This window comes from Pinus tabuliformis, chromosome 1_1 (genome assembly GCF_031772625.1).
Source record: "Pinus tabuliformis cultivar Carrire ecotype Pingquan chromosome 1_1, CPIR1, whole genome shotgun sequence".
Taxonomy (NCBI): domain Eukaryota; kingdom Viridiplantae; phylum Streptophyta; class Pinopsida; order Pinales; family Pinaceae; genus Pinus; species Pinus tabuliformis.
The window spans coordinates 625,160,904-625,186,377 of NC_142297.1; the positions used below are offsets into that span (position 1 = coordinate 625,160,904).

At 36.4% G+C, this 25,474-nt stretch overlaps 1 pseudogene; it reads left to right on the forward strand.

Moving 5' to 3' along the window:
- Positions 1-556: 556 nt before the first annotated feature.
- Positions 557-25,474, forward strand: part of LOC149214865 (methylthioribose kinase-like) — a 29,029-nt pseudogene continuing 4,111 nt past the window's right edge.

A 25,474-nucleotide genomic window follows, 5' to 3' on the forward strand; every position in this document is an offset into this window, starting at 1 on the left:
GTCCATCGGCTTGAACGAGCAACTATCATAGTAACAGGAAGATATGGTACGTAGAATATCACAGTGGAGACACTTTTGTGAACTAAGCGACAGGATCACCAGCCAAGTGGTGGAATTGCGGAACGACTATGATCAGAACAACAAAAGAGTAACAGAATATTTGACTTGGCAAGATGATGAGGAAGGGAAAAGAGCAGGGGCACCCAAGATTAATGAAAATCATAAGGAGCTTCTCTTTAATAAATGGGACGAACAAATCACACAGGCGGAGCAAGCAGCAGAGACAGCGACGACACAAGCGAGCATCCTTATCGACTGTGTAAATGAAAATTTACACAGAGCCAATTTGATTTCAGAGACCACCCCGGGATACCTACCGAGCAAGTTGCAACTGGAGACAGAATGGAGGCAGAAAGCGCAGGCAAACGGGAAAACAATCCAAGCATTGGCTAGACTAAATTGGGAAAGTTACTGGACATACTTAGTTAAACCGCACAGCCAATGCATGACAGTAAGATGCATCATGAACGCAGCCGAGAAGGTAGCGCCAGCTCTTATGGATGTCGTTTTCGTAGCCCAGCTAAGCACAGAAATCAGCCAGCCTACTCTTCTCAAGCCTATGCTTGACAACTGCAATTTCAAAGGCCAAGTTCACAAGTAATTTCATTTAGAATGTTGTTTTTTCCTTTTAACCAAATTAGAAAAAGGGCGGTCATTTGAGAACCGTATCCTCAATTTTTGTAATAATACTATTATTAGAATTAGGAAGTAGTATTTTAACCCTTCTCATTGCATTGGAGAAGGGTCCAGAAATTTGTCAAAAACTTGTCCTCGGAACATGCACTTCTGCACCCTCAAAGGAGGTTTTGATGAATGGAAGGATCGAGATTTATTTATGTTTGCATTTTTAATGTCTGCTACTGATGTTGCACTACTGTACTCTTAGTAGATATTAGAACAAGTAGAGATAAATCGTTATTGCTTGAAGTCTGTGAGCAAAAATCAGTCATAAATGGTACTTTTATCTCTTGACGAATTTCTGCTTATATTCTTAGAGTGATATGCAGCTGATATTGTTTATATGTTAATGTGTGAGCATATGGGTTATCATTTGGCACTTTTGTACGGTGGACTCATTTATTTATGCTTGACATATGAATGATTTATTTATGCGATACGCTGTTCACAACTGTTTTGTTTAACTTCTTATGCAGAATGGTTCATCTTAAATGGTTTATATTCTTGTGATAGCTGAATGATCTTTATTACAAGTTATTATATGAAATCTTTCTAAATCGCATAATGGAAAAGATATATCCCGGGTTCGTGTAGATTACATATGTTGTTTTCATTAGATTACTATGGCTTAGAATCAGTTTGCAAGTTAGATTTAAATTAGTTTTAGAATGCTTCCAGAATCAACATAATCAAACTCTACACACACACATATCCCATGATTCGGGAAGCTGGTCCCGTTACCCCCAGTCGGACCCGCTACATCAAATGGGCAAGGAGCCGCTAACCAGGTTCCGGACCGGGTGGGTATCCCCCTTGTTGTTGACCCGATTTCGGGGCCCTCAACAGAACCTTCTTTTCTTTTGTGCTCAATGCTGCATTATATTCTACATCTAATTTGTATAAATTCTTCACCCAAACCCAAATCCACTTCACTTTTCCTAAGGCTATGTGACGAAGTAAATCCTTTCCTTTGCTAGATATCACATCATAGCCATGGTCCTCCAACATAGTAACTGAAACTAAATTCTTCTTTAGATCCGGAACATACATGACATATTTTAATGTGAGAGGAGAACTATACTCCCTCTTAAAAGTAACAGTACCGATGTTGGTCGTGTTATACCTTCCATCATCTCCCATCTCCATGTGCATCTAGAGGTCCTTCTCCTGAAAAGTCACTAAAAAATTCTCTGTTGTCGATCATATGGAATGAGGCTCCACTATCACAATACCACACACTACCCATCACCAATGTCACCATGCAAGCGATGAGGGTGAAATCCAACTCAAATTGTGAAGAAAGAGCTTCACCTGTCGCTCCTCCTAAGGGCTTCTTTCCAACCTTCTTGTGTGGAAACTTCGTGGCGTAGTGTCCCAGCTCATGACATTGAAAACATTTAATCTTCGAAAAGTCCTTCTTCTTGTCGCCATGGCTAGAATCTCTTTTGGATTGGAATTTCTTTCCTTTCCCTTTCTTCACCTTTCCAGATAAGGCACAATTCTCCTCATGATCATGCTTGGATGAGGTTCCATCTCTGATGCTCCACCGTATGTCTTCTTGCACCAAGTTGGAACACGAATGCTCCCACTTTGGTAGATGCTCCCTCCCATTTACTAAATCCTGGTAGTTGTATCAACTCTTGGGAAGGCCTAGAAGTGCTAGGTTGACCATATCATCTTCAACAACTATAATACCGACACTTCTAGGCTCATCCTGACATTAGGTAAAACTTCTCAAGTATTGTGGTATTGTGTCACCCTTCTCCATCTTGATCTTTTGAAGCTTGTCCTTCAGTGCTATCTTCTTGTGGTCACAATTGTTCTAAAACAAGTTGATGAAGGCTTGCCATATTGTATATGGTGTATCCTTCCCATGGAGGTTCAAGTATGATCCTTATTTCCTTTGTAACACATTTCCTCCACTCTGCCAAATGTTGACCATATGTTGTTGGAGGCTTAGGAATATATTTTTCTATGAATTACTTCATCCCATTGTCTTCCAACATTGTTTCCATCTTGTCCTTCCAAGAAATATAGTTCGAACTACCCTCAAGAGCATATTCGAGTCTTAATCCGTAGATGGACATCCCACTAGCTTTGAAGATTGATACTGCAAATTCAATCTCACTTGTAAAAAACAAACTCATATTCTCCTCTTCTAGAGTGATTTCTACTCTGATACCATGTTGAAATTCCTTGTAGATTCAAACTACTTATGTAATTTTCTAAAAAAAATACTTGAATCTACTCTACTAATCAGTGGAAACAATTAATCGATCAAGAAATCATGAAGCATACAAGAGAAAGAATTCAATCAACATATTACACAATGATTTCTTGGGGAAATCCACAACTAAAAACCCTTGCTATTTGTATATTTCATTAGTCAGAAAATATGAGAAGATTACAATGCTTTGCTCAAGCTCGAGCAACCTCTACATTATCTCTATCTGTCTCACAACTTCCTAGACAAGCCTAGGCCAATACTTAACCAAATTTTGTCTTGCCCAAGTCCTTATTTCCTTTTGTTGTTTCCTTGGAATTAGCCCCTATAAACTAGGGAAATTCCTCAATATGAATTGCGCAATACTCATAGGCCTTCCTCTCACTGCATGCACCACCTGTACAATTCAAATGAGTATACAATTGATAGTACACTACCCTTGAACTCCAATCTCAGCGGGGTAAATCTAAGATCTGATATGCATGAGTTATTAATGAGTGAATCATCATTTAACTGGTTGAACACATGAAGTAGCACCCCACTATCTGGCCTCCTACTGGTTCCTCCATAAGTTAGAACTATTTTAACTGATTTTAACTCAGTTAAACTGAGTTAATTAATTACAACTCAAAATAAACTCAACCAGGGATCCTATAAATTTGGAGACATTCTACATGACTCAAGTTAGACCCTCAACTCGAATTAACTGATCCAACTAAGTCAAATTAACTTAGTTAACTCATACAAGCTGTCTTGTGATGTGGAATTACAATTTTATTCCTAGTTTAATTCAAGGAAAAAATTAAATTAGGACTTTCTTATTGCATTTCCAACACCAAGATTGATCTTCTCATGTGACAACATTGAACTGTGAGTTTTGATGTTAACTGGTCCTCTAAAGTGATTCTGCAAGTCATACAAATTTTCTAGTGATATCATACCCTTCGACATGAAGTTTTCCTTTCTTTCTTGTGTTGTATCTTGAAATGCTTTATCATGCTCCTCTCATCGATGGCTGCATCTTTGAACACATCAGCATTCCCCCTGAAATGTAGTATCTATGGGTCATCATTAAAACCACATAAATTAGTGATATGATTTGGGATGGACGATTTATAAATAATTTCAATGGAAAAATCATACCTAAGTGGTGATAATCTAGCAACAACATTTGGTAATGCATCTGCAGCTGCGTTACGAATTCTAGGAAGAGATACAATATTAAAGGCTTGGAATTGTGAAATCAAACACCATGCCTATTGTTGATAACTTTTCAAATTAGGTGACACGCAATGTATAATATTTTGTACCTGTTGTACGGTGATCTCAGAGTCACCTATTGATTTAAGAACCCCAACCTTGAGGTCAATGGCCTTCTGAAGCCTAGGATGAGTGCTTCATTTTCCACATTGTTGTGTTACTGCACTTGAATTCCAAGCGGCTAGATATCAAATTTTTGAAGAATTCTTCGGCGAAAATCACATGGAGAAATTTGTGTCGACGCGTTTCAAACCAACCAGTGTGGTTCATCGTCAGGTTTCTAAGTTGAAGGCAGATCTAGCATTTCTTAGAAGGTGCAAAGATTCCACCACTATTCCGGTTTTTGCTCAGCTTAAGCATCGCTTGCATTCTCCTCAGAACCATGGCATCTTCCTAAAGGCCAGCTTAGCATTATTAAGGTCTGAGATTAACAGAGTTCGAAAGACCCTAGATCGGCTCTCTCGGAATTTTCTTGATTTGCATTTGGAGCTATCCAATGCATTGTCAGCCTCCCTATGGGCGAGGGGTTGCAGCAAGGATCGGTCTGAACCTGTGGTTCCTCAGGTCCCCTTCACCTGTTCTGGTACCGGCGGGGTCCATCTGGATCAGGCTTCCCACGATCATGAGAGTAGTTTCTGCGCAGGTGCACAGGTCTCTGCCATCGACCGATCAGATAAGTTCAGTGATTCCGCTGTTCTCACCGGTTCTGGCACCCGCGGAGTCCATCCGAATCCGTCTTCCAGCGTTTTTTATCATGTGAACCGGGACTCTGCCATCGACCACCGTGGTAAGTTATGTGATTTTAATCAGGTTTATTGTCTGAGTAATATAGGTGACGCAGGAATTAAGAATAAGGTGGATTTCGTTCCTTTGAATAACGCTAGTTACGTGAGGAATATTGAAAATTATAATGGGAATAATAACAATTTGGTTAATATGGGTAATAACAATAATAACGATAGCGATATGATTATTAATAATTATAATACTAATGAAATTTGTAATATTAATAATTATAATACCAATGTAATTTGTAATAGCATTAGTAATATAAATGATAACGTTATTAAGAATACTAATAACAATAATAGTAACTTTATTAATAATATTAAAAATGATAACTATAATAGTATTTGCAATAGTATTAATAATTATAATAATAATATTAATAACGGTGATAATAATATTAATAATTATAATATTAATGATATTTGTGATGAAAATAGTAATAATAACGTTGACAGTAATAATAATAATAGTAATATTAATAAGATTAATTTTGTTGTTAATAATGAAGATAATAACACTATTAATATTACTAATATTGATAATAATAATATTAATATGGTAAATAATAATGAGAAAATAAATAAATATTGTTCTAGGAGTAGGAGGATAATGAACAATGATAATAGGTTAACAAGGCTTAACTTATATGGAGACATTAACTCTAAATCGGGGAAGAGTCATTTAAGTGATGTTAACCCTACCCCTTCCTCTCATATTAATAATAAAGTTATTAATTTATCTAGTTTTTCTTTTCCCGCTCCTGTTTTTAGCGTTTTAAGCAAAGGTCTAAACTTTGCCTTGGCCCCTAAAAAGATCCCTGTAGATGACATTATTTGTGACATAGAATTTGGAATTTGGGGCTTACCTGATAGTATTAAGAATACTATTAGGCAGGATTGTGCGGTTATCCTTAGGAAGGCTAAGCCTCCCAAGAGCAACCTTAACAAAGATGAATTTGAAGCCCTAAAATCCTTAAATCAGAACAAAGATATTGTTGTTCTGAAAGCTGACAAGGGGGGGGGGCTTCTGTCATTCTTAACAAGGAAGACTACCGTAATAAAATGTTAGATCATCTTCATAATAGCGGTAGTTATAAGAAGCTTCCCAAAAACCCATTAAAGAGGATCTCCAAGATTGTGGCCCTTGCTATTAAATCCTGTGACTCAGTGAGTCCCCTACACCAAAAACTCATTTAGAGCAATCCTATCACGCCTAGAATCTATCGGCTCCCTAAAATCCATAAGGAAGGAGCTCCCCTTAGGCCTATCGTCAACACCATTGGAGGTCCCACCTATCTTCTTGCTAAGTTTCTTGCCTTGAAGCTTAAACCCTTAGTTGGTCGTACAACATCCTTCGTGAAAGACTCGGCCTCCTTTATTGAAGAGCTCAAGGACATCAAGCTGGACCCTGGGGACATTCTGGTCAGTTTTGATGTTGTTTCCCTCTACACTTGCATCCCTATAAATGAGGCAATGGATGTGATCAACCGTCTTACTGATCCTGATACTGCTCGGTTAGTTGAGATCTGCCTCACCTCAACCTTCTTCAGTTTTGAAGGAGAGTTCTTTGAGAAAACTTGTGGGGTTTCCATGGGCTCGCCCCTATCCCCTATGGTTGCTAATCTGTTTATGGAGGATTTTGAATCTAAGGCTCTAAACTCAGCCCGTCTCCTTCCCAAACTTTGGAAAAGGTATGTAGATGACACTAATGTCATCTGGTCTCACGACCAAGAGGAGTTAGATCTCTTCTTCGATCATCTCAATAATCAATCCTCGGCTATTAAGTTCACTATGGAACAAGAGGTGAATGGTTGCCTCCCGTTCCTTGATATTCTTATCTCTAAGAATGAGGACGGTTCCCTCTCCAATCGAGTGTTTTGCAAGAAAACTCATACGGAGTAGTATCTTCATGCTAGTTCCCACCATTTCCCGGCCCAGAAGTTGGGGGTTCTCAACACCCTTGCAACTCGTGCCTTAAGGATCTCTGATGATAAGAGCTTCGAGGAGGAGAAATCCCACCTCCTTAATGTCTTTGTTGAAAACGGTTATAGTAGACACTTGGGACAAAAGGCTTTCCTCAAAGTAGCTAAGAACTCGTTAACCAAAAGAGGGCCTAAAGAGCGGATTCCTAGTGTCCATCTTCCGTATGTTTAGGGGACCACGGATAAGATTGTGAGGGTTCTTAAGAAGCATAATGTCCCCGCAACTTTTATACCTCTCAACACCATTCGTAAATCCCTCAGATCTGTAAAGGATCCCATCGACCCTAAGGACATGAAAGGGGTTTATATTATTCCTTGTTCTTGTGGGACCCCCTATATTGGTGAGACTGGTCGCTCCATTAATCAAAGGATTAGTGAGCACGTAGCTGACCTCAAGCATATGAGAACTAAGTCTTCCGCTTTAGCAGAGCATGTGAAGAAAACCAATCATCATGTATGCATCGAGGAGGCTAGTGTGATTTCTAGAGTGTCACAATTCCATCACCGGAAATTTAGGGAAGCCCTGGAGATTGAAAAGAGACCGAACAATCTCAATAGAGAGGATGGCTGGAAGATCAGTAGTTGCTGGATCCCAGCCCTCTCCTCCTAGTCGCTTTAGTTCTTTTCCACCCGTATTTCATCGATATATTATTTTTTATATGGTAACTTATTTATTTATTATTATTATTATTATTATTATTTATTTATTTATTTTATTCATTTATTTATTTATTTTTATTTTTAATTTATATGTAAAATCTTTTTGACTATTAATTTAAACTTAATTTATCTACAAAATTTAATTTAAATCTATGTTAAATAATTAATTTAAACTATTAATTAATTTTAATATGGTAAAATTAATAATACATAAAGTGAATTTTAAAATTAATCTATTTTAATATACTATTTATTTATTTTTATTTATTTTTACCATTAAATAGACCTTGAATTAATTTTTATATTTCCAATCCTTGAGTTCTCTAACTCTCTTTTTTTTTTTTCGATTTTTTATATTACTAACTAATATTTTTATCTAACAATTTAAAATTATTTTTAATTAATATATTTGAAATTATTTATGTATTTATTTATGTTATTACTATTATTATTATTATTATTAATTTTACTTTATTAATATATTAATATATTTGAAATTAATTTATTTTATGTTTTACTTTTTATATTATATTATTTATTATATTTATTCTATTATTTATATTACTAAATATATTTATTTTTATCTAACAATTTGAAATTAATTTATTTTGTGTTTTACTTATTATATTATATTAATTTATTCTATATATTATATAATATATATATATATATCTATATATATATATATATATATATATATATATATATATATATACACACCCCTTATCATGGTCAAACTAGCCGTTATCAGGTCAAATCTAGTTGTTGTCTTTTTAGCTGAAATCTGAGTCAGTGGATATTCTGCCCTATCTATTTAAAGTGCATTGCCAGATCTGCTCATTCAACTTGTCCTGACAATGAACCACACTGGTTGGTTCGAAACACGTCGACAAAAATTTCTCCATGTGATTTTCGCCGAAGAATTCTTCAAAAATTCGATATGGATCACAGAAGTCTCAATTCAATAATAGATATCAAATGTTTTCTCTATCGTGGGTCTATTAAAACACAACCAACTCCAAAGCCCTCCCGTGTCTTAGAATCGTCAAAATAAAAAGTCCAAAAGTCATAAACACAATAATTATGTCCAACACTAGTACTACTACTATCATCTATACAAAGGTCATTTCCTCTAGTTGGACAAGGAAGGAGTTCCAACTATGTGTCTGGTGGGATTGGGGAAGGCTGAGCAGGCTAGCACCCAAGTTTAGTCTCCAAGAAGCGATTTCCAAAACTTAGATCTGTGAAAGCCACCGCCTCGTTCTTTTCCTCGAAGGGTGTGACAATGTGCTTCATGTAATGTTTTGATTCCACCTGGATTTGGTTATTTATACCCTTATACAAAAGCCATAAATGTGACTAGTCAGTAGAAAAATACCCCTGTAATTTGTTGGACCAATCTCTAGTAAACAATACACCATAGGCTTCCAGGACGTCCACAATTACTATGTTTATGCACTAGTGAACTCGTTGATCAGATGATAGGCGAATAAGCACATTTCTGAGTTCACCAATAGCTTGGACAAGATTCTTGTCCAACTGGATAATATTTTCATCTGTCTTTTCCCATTTAGCATTGATTTTATTAGCTATGGATAATGGTATTACGTTTACAGATACACCAAAATCAACTAACAAATTGTGTATATTGTAATTAAAAATTTCAAAAGTCAATAAAAATGGAGGGCATAGTGTGTTTGCTTCCAATGTTAGTGCATTAAGAACATATTCCAAGGGACTAGAAGACTTACCATATCCATTATGCGAAGAAGCATTATCACATGAGGAAGATTGATCAAGAGCTCGAACAAGCAGCTCCCACAGGCTTGTGATCCTTGTAAGCTCGAAGATTGAAATATTGGTGTGAGATTTCTTAATGTCTTCGACTATATTATAATCAAACACAGCGGGAATCGCTGAAGTCTAGAGAAGTGACCTTATTTGATACTTTCATAATGGTAGACTTGCTTTTACTGTTGGCGGAAGTATTTTTCGCTGTAGCATTATTTCCAGACTTGAGCCAAGTTGACAGGTGGTGTGATCTTTCTTAACAACTGTTCTTTCAATTTTTGCCTGGTAATTTCTTGTTTGGGAATCGACCATTAGCTTCTCAACTTATATCGACTATTCTACTTTTGAGATGGCTCCACACTCAGTGGCGCACTGAGTGGCTGTTCTTCATAAATTTTCTTTTTGGTTGTGAATACACAAAAGAAATAATTCATTGCATGCCCAACACTTGCAGTCCCTTCAGGCGTAGCAGTTTCTTCCTTTTCTACCATTCTCTCAGTGTACTCATTTGAAAGTATTGTGTCAATTATATGCGCAGCCAGAGCGTTCATGTTGTGATTCCACTATGGGTATGTCTTTTCTAAATGATATTCTTGATGAAAAGAACAATATTGATCCATGCCCATACTTTCAACATTCATCAAGACATTTGAGCTTTGTGCAGACTTAGTTGGTTAATTTTTGTTGTTGCTGGGGTTGGTATCCTTTCTCAGGAAGCTAAATTTTGGGGGCTTGTTATCGATAGTGGTCTTGCTTGACCTCTATTTTAACTCTGTCAACTCACTAGACAAAGACTTGATGGTCTCGGTCAAGCTTTCAAGATCAATGGCTTCTTTATCCTTGGCCTTACTTGAAGAGGTCTGAGACCTTTTACCCATGTCCTTGAAGCCTTTTGATGGTTCATCATTGATAATGACTCCAATTGTGCGCAAGTCCTTTTCAACCACAATAGCTTCTTTGTAATTCTCAACCAAAGTTTCTTTCACAGTTCTCTTAAAAAATTGCATGATGCTTGCCATTAAGGCAGAAGTGTAGTAATCAATTTCGATGGAGTCATGAGGTTTTGTATTCGCATGAAATTTGTTCAATATGCGATTGAACCTCTGATTAAAATATTTAACTTTCTCTTTTTTCTCCATCTTCAAATTGCGCAACTCTTTTAATAACATTCTTCGGGTTTTTTCATCGGCAAACTTTTCAAGGAACAACTTTTTAAACCCCTTTCGATTATGGATTGATTTGGGAGGAAGACTATGGTACCATACAATTGAAGGTACAAGGAAAAAGTCTACATGCAACATCATCATAACGTACCTAAAGCATATGTAGGTGTAGGTACAAGTTTTCCACATGGTCGTCTACTTTGACTTCTTTTTCAGGTTCATACTTTGTTAGTAGATTTTTCGGGTGTCTCAACATCTTGTGTAAAATGCCCGATAGAGAAAGTGGGCCCTGGGACATCCAATCCAGATCTTAGGCTACCATGTCTTCATCTCTGTGCTCATCCTATTTTTCATCATTTGAGGGATATTCATCCTCCTCTTTGTAACTACCTCACCCATGGAAAGTGTTTTCTAAGAGTACAATGTTGTCTCTGTCAACTCCATTAAATATGGAGGTTTCTCTAGTTTCTCTGTGTTTTCTTCAATATCTGCTAACTCTTCAAGGGTGGCTAGAACCAAATATTCAATTGTAGAGACCACTATCCTAGTAGGAGTGGTTGCATTCTTCTTTGGAAAATAAGGAAGATTATGTACTCCGAGTATCAAACCAATAACCTTTGCAAAGCGACGGGTTATAAGTTGGATGGCCCGAATATGCTCGTAAGAGATTTCACAAGTTTGTCCAAGACTAGGCTGAGAAGATACACCGACTTAAGGAATATGAGTAGGGGAGGTGCTAGGAATATTGTTGCCTTGACCGAAAGAAATATGATGAGGGTGGGTGGAGTTATCAACAATACAAATTTGGTTTCCCTCCTTCCCGCACCAAAAATGTTGACAATTTTGGACCTTCCAACATTCAAAGGGGTCTCCTTGAGATGTGCTACCAATTAGACCTCACACCGTTTAGGCTAGGATCCCCATATGGAATAGGTGCCAGTTATCATTTTATTAAAGCTTTTCCTTGGTTCTAATTGTTAACAAGAGAGAATAATGCATATGTGCCTTCAAACAGCAAGTGAGTGTGCCTGGTGAGTGTTCAGTTGTAGGTGTATCGAGGTTATTCCACTGTGGAGGGTAAAAGAAAGTGAGCCTCTAAGAGAGAGGTAGTAGTACCACCCTAGTAGACACACATACAAACAATAAAGATCCATCTAACATCCAACAGAATATTCCACAAAGATGTGATGATCATTTCAACCATTACAACACATTGTCAATGTGATAAGCACTAAAATAACTAAAATAGTTCAACTACTTTAGTACGGGTGAACAAACATGGATCATAAACATTCACAGAATAGTCTTACAAAGATACATAATCCATGCATGAAGAACGTATTGGCCATTAGGATTCATATATTAAGTAAACATTCCAAGACACATGTATACAATGAACACCATTAGCTCCAATAGTAGAGCATTGAAGCCACTACTTTCTACCCAAAAGGACTAGCTTGTCTCTCTGATGCCTTATGGGAGGAGCCAAGGTGAAAAGTATTTGCTTGTAAAATGAGGGTGTATATATAACCCATGGGGTGACCCTTCACCTCCCTTGTGACTCTTTGACTACCCTCATGACCGTTTGACTTCCCTATGACTTTTTTTATTCTATACATATCCTTTAAACTTCCACTTTACAATAAATTTTCAAATAAGAATTTACATAATTCACGAAATGATGTGGCATATGATGACTCATGACATGACACTGATGACATGGACTACATGATGACATGGCAATGTCAAGCCATTATTTGCTACTACTTATTTTGTGTCTTCTTGAGAATGATATTTTTCCACCTCCTTATGGATTTAGATATGAGGAGTCTTCAGTGTTATTAGGTTTTGAGTTGTGGTCACAAACTGATGTCCCTTTGCTTTCTAGTGATTGATCAACTTGTATCTTTAGCTACGAAGGTGTCTTCTAGCATGATCTCCTTCTCCATATCCTTCTTCATCATCTTGTCATCGCATGATAAAGTACCTGCATCTGCAATTGACTCATGACAAGATGACATCAGTCTGATAAAACCCCTAGTATAAGATGATGCATGATGATCCACTGGTTGAGCTGGAACTGGGTGGCAGGCTAAAGGGGAGGCTCAATGACTGCGCAATTGCGTAGGTCAGGAAGTCAAGGGTCAGGTTTGAGCCTTGATTTTATGCATTGTGCAGTTCAGGCTGGACTGGGTTGAGGATTGCATAGTTGGGGAGATCAAGGAGACAGGTTGAGGGCTTGATGACTAAAATTTCATACTACATAGTGCTGGAAGGACAAGGAGGCAGGTGATTTTGCAATTGCATAGTTCAGGAACTCAAGGGTTGGGCTTGAGGACTGAGACTGCACAATGAGTAGTTAAGGTCTGGATGGTGGGAAAAATTGTGCATTTTTGGAGCTCAAAGGTCAGGTTTGAGCACTGAGACTACGCAATTATGGGGGTAGGAACTACACATTGCACAGTTCCAAGAGGAAAAGTTGATTCTTGAGGGTTGAGACTGCACAATGCGCAATTTAGGAAGGTTGGATGAGGCTAGGTTCCCTGGTTAGGAAGTTTCCCAGATTTGACTAAGTGTGGGAGTCATGAAGCTGACGTGAGCAACGAAAAAACTTGTTTGTGATCACACACTTAGAACACTTGACAAAACAACATAGATAACCCACAACACTTTAACAACATACTTTCCTCAGTGCGACACCAAAGCTACACTTTCCGACGACCATGACTACACTTGTGAAACAATGCTTAAAACTTTGGAAAGGAGTGTCACATACATTTACATGGTAATATCAACTCATTTACCCAAATATTACCCCTCAAAACCATCAAAACTAGTTTTTTTGCAACATGGAACACTCCACATGCCAAAAGACGAAACTTCGATTTTCTTGCAAATGGGACAAAAACACTTAGAGAAAACACATGCAATAAGTCTTATTTCTTGTGACGATAGTATGCAAGGTGAAATTAGGCTCTGAAATTTGGTTGTAGGCCAACAATTTGGAGGTTTTTGTAGAAGTGACAACATATCGTTAATTCCTTGTTTAAAAAGGGCATAACTTTCACATCTGATGTCCATTTTCAATGCCATTGTATTTTAAATGGCCTATTTTTTCAAGATCCTTCTATCCAAATAATCAATTTAAGCTTTTGAAACCATATTATATTCATATTTTAATATGATCACTCCAATTAAACTTTTGTTTACCAATATCAACTACTTCTCATGGAAATCCCGCATGGAGGATGCACTAAGAAGTAAAGGATTGTACTAGATTACTTTGGGACAAGAAAAAAACCCTCACTAATCCTAAAATCCAAATGGGATGATAAGAATGACGAAGCCTGTGAACTAATAGAAATGTCCATTGTCCGAATTTACAATTTCATATTCAAGGAAATGATGCTCCAAATGAATCTTGGGAAAGTTACAAAAAATATATGGTGAAGCTAATATTATTAGAGCTCAACAACTTCAAAATTGGATCATGAATTTAATTCCTAATGATTTCTCTTGCATTGAAGATTACTTATCTAAGTTGAAAACACTCAAATATTTGTCTAAAGTATGTCAGGTTACTCTAGACAAAGAATTTTGCATATATAGTTTTATTCCAAAATTTGGTATTCAATACTCTATTTTTGCATCTACATTTTCTGCTACTAGAGAATTTCTGGGAGTTGTCTATCAAAAACTTTTTATTGAATCTTTTTGTGACTTTTCAACTAGAGAAAAGGACAAGATATTGCATATTGGAGTGATCAACACTACATGTACATCTAAAAAACCTTTAGTGTCCCAACATAAAGATAAAACAAAACATATAAAGAAGTGACATCCTTGTAAAAACAAGCAAAATAATGGTTCCAAACCCTCTTAGCCAACATATACTCCTAATGGTGAAAAATGAACAAAATCAAAGAATAATACTAACAAACATTGAAACTATTGTGGAAAAGACAATTGTTTAAAATCTAAATGCTTTAAAAACATGGAGGCCTTGAAAGCGACAATGAAGAAGCACAACATTAGCCTTGGTTCTTCTCCTAACACTTCTCATGGACATGCACTTTTTGCTTTTGGTTTCTCCTTCAATGCAACCTCTACTTCTTCTTATGAATAACTTATTGATTCTAGAGCATCTTATCATATGGCTAAGGATAAAGGATGTTTTTCTACTCTTAATGATTGTAACACTAAAAACATATTTGTTGGTGATGATAGATCTCTTAGTGTTGTAGGGATCTGGAATAGTTCATGTAGATAATGGAAATTTTGATGATGTATTATGTGTTCCAATATTTCCTGCAACATTCTATCAGTATATCATATCACTCATTCAGGGGAAGATAAAAAAATAGAATTTCGCCTCACCGAGTTGTAAGTAAATATTTAAAAGGTCTTAAGCATGTCCTTACCACTGAAATTGTTGATGATTTTACCTACTTGTAGAAGTTTGAGAAATTTTGATCATCATCTTTTCCCTTAGTTTTTATTGCTCACAGTGATAACTTAAGTAAACTTTGGCACGAGTGATTTGGTCATCTAAACTATCACTCATTACAACAACTATGTAATCATAATATGGTGACTGGTCTTCCTCTCATTTATTGCAAATATTTTGTTTTTTTCTAGTTTTGTTCTTAGCAAACATCATATGAAACGTTTGAAAAATATGTCTCCTCGCATGCCTCAACCCCTTTGCAACTTCTTCACGGTGATTTATGAGGTCCACTTTATTCTCAATTTTTCTATGGTTCAGGTACTTATTAACTTTCATTAATGAATTCTCCAGACACACTTGGGATTATTTCTTAAAACTTAAAGAGTGAATATTTTAACTTGTTCTTGGCCTACAAGGCCTTGTAGAAAAATAGTTTGGACATCGACTACAAAGGTTAAGAATAGATAATTGAGGTGAATATGTCAACAAATTCACCACTTTCTGCATTACATAGGATATTCAAATGCAACATATTATTCCATATACACAACAAAAAAATTGTGTTGCTAAAAATATAATCATACATTTAAAAAAATGGCTAATTACATAGTTCAATCTAAGAAATTAAGTCTTCATTATTGGGAAAAATCCATCAACTATGAAAACTACATAGTAAATTTCACTCCCAAAAATTCTTTAAGTAATATAACATCAAAAGAATCATGGGCTAATATTAATCCATATGTAAGCCACTTTTGTATCTTCGTTACCGTAGCATTAGCTCACATTCATAATGAAAAAAGGAAATCTTTACAACCTAAAAGTGAGAAGTGTATTTTATTGGATATTTTGAAGATGTAAAAGGTTATATACTTTTTCAATCTCACTCAAGCAAAATAATAATTATAAGAGATGTTAAATTTGATGAACATTGAAAATCTCTTGTCCTGCAAGCCTAATTCAGTGGTTGTGCCCTCTTTGGCCTGTAAGCCATTTTTGGAATTTGTGCCACCTTCTCTTAATATTTTGGTTTCTTCTTCAAATGATTACACTGAGAATGAAAATCCATCTCTTCCTTCTCACATTCCTCTAGATGTATTCATTGAACATGAACTTGCACCAACACCACGTCTTAGATGAGTTTGTTCAACACATGAAGAGTTGGTGACCTTGTTGATGATCCTATAGATTAACGTTATAGTCCACAATTCCAACAAGACACCTCTTTGTTGGCTCAATTTTCAAAAACTCATGATCCAAAACATCTGTAGAAGCTTCATATGATCCATATTGGGATTTGACACCTAATCATTGGGATTGGGAGAAATGTAAATAATGTAAACAAGAGAATAAAGAATATGAAGAGACATTGGAATATGAATTCCAATAATCTCCCTCTCCTTGTATATATTATTGATCTCTCTTAATTAAATCATTCATTGGTGGAATTACTAATGTCTGGCCTAACATGGTATCAAAGCTAAAAGTCCCAATTTATCATTTTTTCTGCTATGTAACTCCTAACTCTTGTTATTTTTCTTGCCATTATCCTTTTTCCCTCTGTCGGGACCTGACTGAATGTGTTGAATCTGTGAGTAATTTGAATAGTGCATTGAAACCTATGATAGCTAGTCCATTGAAGCACCGATCTCTGCATTGGTTTTATTGAATTTGTTGAACTAAATCTATAATTTTTTTCAAATTCCTATGCATTCAAACCTTGGTCACATCTCTGGTTCGTTGAAGGGAAAAATAGTATGGTCATATGACAAGTTTATTAAAGTCTGCATTGCATGCTCTTTGCTACTTTGGGTTGAAGACTAGTGAATGGTAACAAGAAGTAGTGTATGGTGCATTTGGTGTGGTTTTGTTTGGTTTGTATGCTGGATCCAACTCATCTCTAAGTTCTTTTCGTTCTGTCCCTAAATCTTATCTTCAAACACCTTGCTACTGTTCCACCAAACTAGGTTGTTTGTTCTTCATTGGAGGTGTGTTAAACTACTGTGAAGTGTGTTGATTGATTGATTGAATTTACACGTGTGTTGAAGTATTGGTATGTGTGTTGGAGCATTGGTATATGATATACATTCAATTTACTTGTGCATTGAAGTTTATATATGTGTTGAGGTGTCCTAGTTTGGAATCCTATATGCGCTCGCATTGGTTAGTTGATATTGTGGTAGTTTAAATCATATGTATGGTGTGTTCAAATTGGTTCATGGTAAGGTGAATGTAGTGTGTTGAAGTCATATGTATGAGAGTTGTATTATGGATTGAATGTCGTAGTTGTATTGCAAATGTGATAGAATTCACGCATATTATATTAAATCAGTTTGTTATATAAATAGAAGGTATCAAGAACACTATTCAGATTATTTAAAAATAAAAAGGTAGAGAATAAGGCTTGGAACCATTGACATTCACAAGAATTATTAGAATATAGTTCATTTTTTTATGATGCATTCACTCATCTCCATAGTTGGATTAGTTCTCTTTGGCAAAGAGAACTACCATGAATGTCTAGAAAGACAAAACATACCCTCATTTTCAATGATTCGTGGAAATGAGTTTGTGAAGGAGAAGCTAGGAATCCACCTGAAAAGCCCACATCAGGCAAGGAGCTCATCATATGGGAGAATAAGAACATAAATTCCCATGCCTTGATTGTTGCATCATTCAATGAAGAGATGAGTCATCATATTTCACTAATTATAAATTTCTCTGAAGCTTTATGTAGGGACCAAACCTATATATATATATATATATATATATATATATATATACACAACCATAAGAAAATAGCATTGGGAACTCCAAATTTATTAAGAACTATTTAACACATCCTTGGATTTCACTTCATTGAACATATCATCTAATTTACACATTATTAAACAAATCCATAATGAAGTCATACAAAAGAATATTATAACAACATAGGTAACGTTCACAAAAATATGAGATTCAAACTTGAATTTCCGCTACTTGTCTTCCTTTGTTGTCGGCCACCTCTGAGTGTGAATGTCGACGTGCTTAATCCGAATGCAGTGACCCACCGGTTGACCTCCCAGCCTACTCCTTGGGTACTCTCCTTCCCCGCGGACCCCCGAGCTGCAATGGGGTTGTAAAATGGAGGAATGTATTAGCTAGTAGAGGAGAGCACTCTTTGGCTCAAGAGTCCCCTCTCTAAAGTCCTCTACCTCACCAAACTCACTATAGCTCATAGTCACTACTCTGACATAGTCTCATCCATCCAACAGTAGGGTAAAGAAAAAGTCCTTTCTCCCATGGCCTGCCCCTTCTTTTATATGACTCCTCGTAGGTGACACATGGAATTTCATGCATAATTAATTATTTTTGATAATCCAATAGTTTGATTATTCACCCACCCATATGTCACTCTCTCATCAAGGATCGCCAAAATATTATTTACATCAATTTTAATTTAAAAATAATATTTTTCCCCACCTCAACAAGATTCATATTTCTTCTCCTAGTTGTCTCTTGATCCCCCTTTTTACTCCTTACTTTGTTTTCATTACTAAAGTGAATTGATAAGTCAAGATTTGATCCCCTAGCTACTCCCTAATTTAACTCAAGTTATATCTTAGATGGATATTCTTATGTTGGTTGTTTCCACATGGAGGTTCTCTAAATTTCTCTAAAATTTAACTTATTAATCTTATTTTAATTCACCATCATCTTCTCTTAATTAGGTTTAAATATTTATCCTTACATTTATTTCCCTCTTTCCCCTTTCTACCTAATTAAATTACATTATCTACCTAAAATTTTCCAACATGGAAAGGGTAGAGTTTTTAACGTAAAGTATTTTATTTCTTCCTATGATCCCCTTAACCCAAGTTTTATTCTTGATTTAATTACCTCGATTCTAATCATCATTTACCACTTGATGTGAATTTACATGGTTTTCATATCTTGATTATATTTATTAGTTTATTTATTTTTAATGATTCCAAGAGTGCCAAGTTTTGGTCGTGCCCTTCAAGAACTTCCCTTGAAGTTCCAAGGGTGTCATGCCTAACAGTTCATTGTTGATGCCAAAGGTGCCAACTTGGTCATGCCTTTCAAGAAATTCCCTTGAAGTTCCAAGGGTACCACGCCACTTACCCTTCAAGCATTTAGTGGTTACGAGGGGAAAGTATAGGTTCAATGACAGAGACCACTATCGTCTCTTATGTTACCTATTATAGTGAGACTAATGGTGTCAGGGATCAAGGAATCCGCCTTGATGTGTGCCCCCTAGTAAAATCCTCATGAGTGACCCAACTTTGGGACCTGCCCGCACGACATTGTGATCTTCAAGGCGAAGGTGTTTCAACCTTTCCAGAGAAAGTCATGGTGGGAGTGCTAGTGGGTGAGATCAGGGACACTGTCCCACCCCTCCAATGTAGTTCCATCCAATTGTACAACCCCATCACCCATATGTGTCATTCGGCCAAGAAACTAATATGTGCCTACAACCACTAACATATCATCAGCATATAGATAAACATATATAGAAGGTTTCAAAATTGACTTAGAATTTAAAAGACAAAATATAAATTTTCATCAAACCAAGTGTCCTTAACTTGTCATATGCGAGTGCCTCTGGTGGTTTCCTGCCATACTCAATAATCATCAGTAACAAGGTTTCTCAGTGTTAGTCATTGTCATAATAACATCATCAACATCACCTAGTTATTCGCATCATTGTTCATTGTGAACCAAAACTAATGCAAGTAGGTAACATAGAGGACACATCCATCATGACTATCATCATCATAACATCAATGAAAACATACATATCCATCAAAGCTATCATCATCATGATATCGATAGAGAGAATACATATCCTTTACTTCTATCATCATCATAAATTCAATAGAGACCAAACATAACCATTTATGCTACAATCATCAAAATATCAATAGAGAACATGTATAACCATTAATGCTACAATCATCATAATACCAATAGATAACATACATAACCATTAATTCTATCTTCATCATAATATCAATGGAGAACATACATAAGCATCACAACCACTAATAATAGAGTCATGTGTCTGGATCCTCAACCTAAGGTCCTAAAAAAAATGTGTGGGCCTTAGGGCTAAATAAATGTTAATGTCATATCACTATCAGTCAACTAGAGTGGGGCACTATATACACCCCCTCTTAACAATAGACTCCGTCTTGAAGTCCTTGGAATACGTAAGGAAAATGGTGATACATCTCCTCGGCGTCCTCCCAAGTAGCTGAACTGGGACTATAATTGTCCCACTGGACCTTAACTTGGTCCACTAACCGTCACCTAAGCTGCAAAGTTCGCTGGTCCAGTATGCGAACTGGTTTGACCATTACTGTTCCCTCGTATGGAACCTGCAAATGACCAAAGTCAATAACATGTGAAGGATCTGAAATATAATGACACAAAACAGAAATATGAAAGACATCATGCATACGCACTAAATATGGAGGTAAGGCAAGCCTTTATGCCACTGGCCCTTTCCTTTCCAAGATTTTAAAAGGTCCCACAAACCGTGGAGACAATTTGTCTCCCTTTCCAAACCTTATAGAGCTTTTTTGGGGCCTTACTCTCATGAAAACCCTATCTCCCACTTCATAACTTCGGTCTACCTGATGAGTATTAGCATAGATCTTTTGTTGATCTTGTGCTTCTTTCATCGTTCCCCTAATCATATTAATTTGTTCTTCCATCTCTTGCACCACTTCTGGTCCTATTAAAACTCTTTCCTCTAGTCGATCCCAACTGAGAGGTGTTATGCAAGGTCTTTCATATAAGAACTCAAATGGCACCATATTTATGGAACTCTAATAACTATTATTGTAAGAAAATTCCACAAGAGGTAAAAAATCCTCCCATCTCTTTTGTTGGTCCATCACATACATCCGAAGAATGTCTTCAAGGATTTGATTAGTTCTCTCTATCTGCCCATCTGTCTCATGGTGATAAGCAGTGCTGAAGTTCAACTGGGTTCCAAAGGCTTCTTGGAAACTGCTCCAAGACCTTCCTATAAACACTACCGCCCTATCAGATATGATCTTCCTAGGCACTCCATGGAATCTCATAATATCATCAATAAAAAATCTGCCTATCTATGGTGCCTTATATGTAGTCTTAACTGGTGTGAAATGGGCGCTCTTGGTCAAAGTGTCCACCACTACAAATATGGAATCATGTCTTCTTGAGGTCATTGGTAGTCCCATAATGAAGTCCATTGATATAACTTCCCATTTAGATTTTGGTATCTCATGGGGTTGCAATGTGTTCAGCTTTTACTCGTTGACACTCTAAGTATCTTTCTACCAAGATTATAATGTCCTTCTTCATCCCTTTCCAAAAGAAGAGTGGTTTCAGGTATGCACTCATCTTCTTAACACCAGGGTGTACCATGTATACTGCGTGGTGTGCTTCATTCAAGATTAACTAGCATATATCTTCATTCAGTGGTACATATATCCTTCCTCAAAATCGTGGCAGCCCATCATTATCAAGGGAGTATTCTTCATATTTTTGGACCCTCATTTCATCCTCCCTCAAACTTTTTCTAACCTCCTGGTTCCAGGTGTCTTTAAATTATAAATCAATCAGTTTCTCCCTCAAATTTGTCTTTAAGGGAATCACTGAAAATATCTAAGGCCTACTACTTAAAGCATCAACCACCCTATTTACTGTTCCTTTTAGTAAGTGATATAAAAATCATATTCACTAATTAGCTCAAACCATCATCTTTGTCTTTCATTTAAGTGGTCTTGAGTGAATATGTGTTGTAGCCCACAGTGGTCATTCCTAAGATGAAAATTCCTTCCTAGAAGGTAGTGTCTCCAAATCTTTAGTGCATAAACAATTTCTTCCATTTCTAGATCATGGGTTGCAGAGTTTTCTTCGTGGGTTCTAAGTTTCCTTGATGCATAAGATATTACTTTTCCTTCTTGCATCAACACACAACCCAACAATTCCTTGGAGGCATCAGTGCAAACCAAAAATTCTTATTCCAAATCTGACACCTTCAAAATTGGTGTTGTCATTAATAACACATTTAACCTTTGGAATGCCTCTTCACATTTTTCAGTCCAAATGAATTTCTTGTTCTTTCTTTGGAGCTCGGTAATGGGGATTGCTATCTTTGAAAACCCTTCGACAAAAATACGATAATACCCTACCATTTCCATGAAACTTCGTATTTCATGAACATTGGTTGGTGTTGGTCATTCCATGATGGCCTCGATATTTACCGGGACTACTGAGATACCATCCCTAGAGATAATGTGCCCAAGATAATGGATCTTGGTTTGGTAAAAGGAACATTTTGACAACTTCTCGTATAATTGGTTTTCTCTAAGACATTTTAGAACTATCCTCAAGTGTTCGTCATGCTCTTATGGGGTCTTTGAGTAGATCAAAATGTCATTGATAAAGACTTGTATAAACTTGTCTAAGTAATCCCGAAATATTCCGTATCAAACTCATGAAAACACCAGGGGCATTTTTCAGTCCAAAGGGTAAAACTACAAATTCATAATGCCCAAATATTGTCTTAAAGGTTGTCTTTGGGATATCTTCTTCCTTGATTCTCAACTGACGATATCCTGACCTCAGATTTATCTTTGAAAACACAGTTTTCCCCCTAATTTAGTCAAACAAGTCATCTATCCTTGGCAGAGGGTATTGATTTTTTTATCATCATTTTGTTCAACTAACGGTAGTCAATGCACAGTCGCCAAGACCCATCCTTCTTCTTAACAAAAACCACAGGGGCTCCCCACGAAGATATGTTAGGTTGTATGAACCCCAAGTCCAACAATTCCTTTAATTGGATCTGCAATTCGTTTAGCTGTATAGCTGACATATGATAGGGTGCCTTTGCAATAGGCTTAGTGCCTAGTTTAAGGTTGATGGTGAAATCAATTTCCCTTTTTGGGGGTAGCCCAGGTAGTTCTTCGAGAAATACATCCTTAAATTCAACAAGAAATGGATGTCTACCAAGGTTTTCATAATCACCCTTATCGTTTAGAGCTACCACCAAGAACATTTGACATCCCTTTCACCTATATTTCATTAGTTGCATGGAGGAGATGAACCTAAGGGACACCCCTTGGTTCTTTCCCCTTAATGATTTTCTTTGGCTGTCATTGTTTGTGAAATGTAGAATCTGTCTTTGTAGTCTAGGATTGCCTCATGTCGTTCCAACCAATCCATTCCTATAACTACGTCATAAACTCCTAAAATTGTAGAGTACAAGGATACCTTGCTCTCACACACACCCAGGTCCACCTCATAATCCTTCCTACATTTCTTTTCATACCACATGCCATTTCTACATGTCTAAATTCATATTGTGCAGTTGATTTATGTGTAATCCTTGATAATTCGTTTAGAGAAATAAAGGAATCAGTAGCTCCTAGATCTATTAAAATTACAAAACTCATACCATCAAGATTACCTGAGGTTTCCTACATAGTGGACTAGTGTTCGACCTGGCAATTGTTCACCGCTACATGGATGCGATGGGCTTTCCCCAAATCCCCCACCGTAGTTTCTTTCTTAGTTGAGTTGGTATTACTTGTTTTTTGAGGGTAATCCCTCTCCTAGTGAGGACCTCCACAAGTCCAACAACACCTCTTAGGAGCTTGGCTCCTACTACCAACTGAACTGGGAGTTGGTCTGGAAACTTTTTGGAAAGAGCTAGACTATTGGGATCAGTGCGGAGGTGGTGTGACTTGGTGCTATCGCATAGTCTGGTGTTGTTGTGGTTGAAAATTTTGTTGAGGTACCCTATGCAGATGTTGAGCTGGATGTCTATATGGTGTTCTTATATTTCCTATTGATCACTTTTGATGATTGAGCACGGGACCCCTTTGCAAATTTATACGTTCCATACTGTTTCCACTTGGTACTCATGATCCTATGGGCCTTGTTGACTTACTAGGTCCACTACTCATGATCTCCTCCTCTACAATGATTGCCCGCTAAACTGCCTCATGCAAGGTGCGAGGCATTAAGATTCTAACCTTTGCTTGAATGTTAACATTTAGTCCATACACAAATTTATTCACCTTGATCTTTTTTTGTTTAAGTGAGGGGCATAACAGAGTAGTGGACACAAATTTGACTCCCTTGCTTTAATGCATTAAATTCATTTATTTTCCTCTCAAGGAACTCCTCTGACAGGTAACATTCTCTAAATTTTTCTTTAAATAGTTCCCAAGTTACTTCTGATATATCCATCCCCAATTGGGTTAATAATGTATTCCACCAAAGTAGTGCATTTCCCTTTAGTTGGAATATACCCATCTTGGCCTTCATATTTGAGGTGTAATATTTCAAGGTAAAGCATATTGCCATGTTTTCTAACCATGCCTCTACAGATTGACCATCTGTGGATCCCCAAAATTCTAGAAATTTTACCTTTTCCAAATCTCGATGTACATCATTTCTTGTAGTTTTTTGGGGTGCTTTGTTTTGTATGACAGGTCCTCCATGATCCCGTTCCAAATGGTTTATTAATGCCTCATACATGTGTTGGAATGATCTCATTAATTTCAACACTTCTCTGGTTGGTATCTATTCTTGTGTTGTGATGTTTTCCCCATCATTGGGTGGGGTGGTAGGAGTTGGCTCTTATGGTGGCAACATGTTGTTCAATTTAGTTTCCCCACTCCTTCTTGTACCTCTTCTAACCATGGTTCACTTGCCACAAATTAATACGATTTTTCCTTATAAGATAAAAACCACTCAAATAAAAATCATAACCAAGGTGAGTGGTTCTATAATTTATTTTTATTATTATATACTTCCAAAGGAGTAAATTATGCATTTATAAGTTCTTGATGATATAATTCACCTATCAATTTCAAACCTTCCTATAAGATTTAATCATAAGGATACAATCAATTGAATTAGCTTAGTAGGCTTAGACTACATTATGTCATGTAAATGATAGAGGTGGTTGGTAGCATTATTATAACATAAACTGAGAATGTCTTTAGTAAAAAGAGAGAGAGAATAAGTTTTAAAAGAATGTAATGATTCTGAGAATGTTAAACTAGCACAACCATGAAGAGTAAATGACTAGAATAGTGCAAGAGTTATTTGAGATGTTATTTACATTCAGGTAAAAAAAAAACATATCTACTGAGAGTTGTTGCCCACCATTTTTTATGCAATTTTTTATTTTTATTTTTATTCTAAGCATAATTTAACTTAAGAATGTCAATATGTGGATTTACCATGGTTAATGGCCACCAAAATTTATGCAAGTTGTTGAGCAATTTTAGGTAAGAAATCTATTGATGTTGTATTTAAAAGAATCCTACTATATGAACAAATTGTACATTAGTGTAAAATATTTTTATAACTTACGGACACTATTACCATATTGTAATATCTCAACT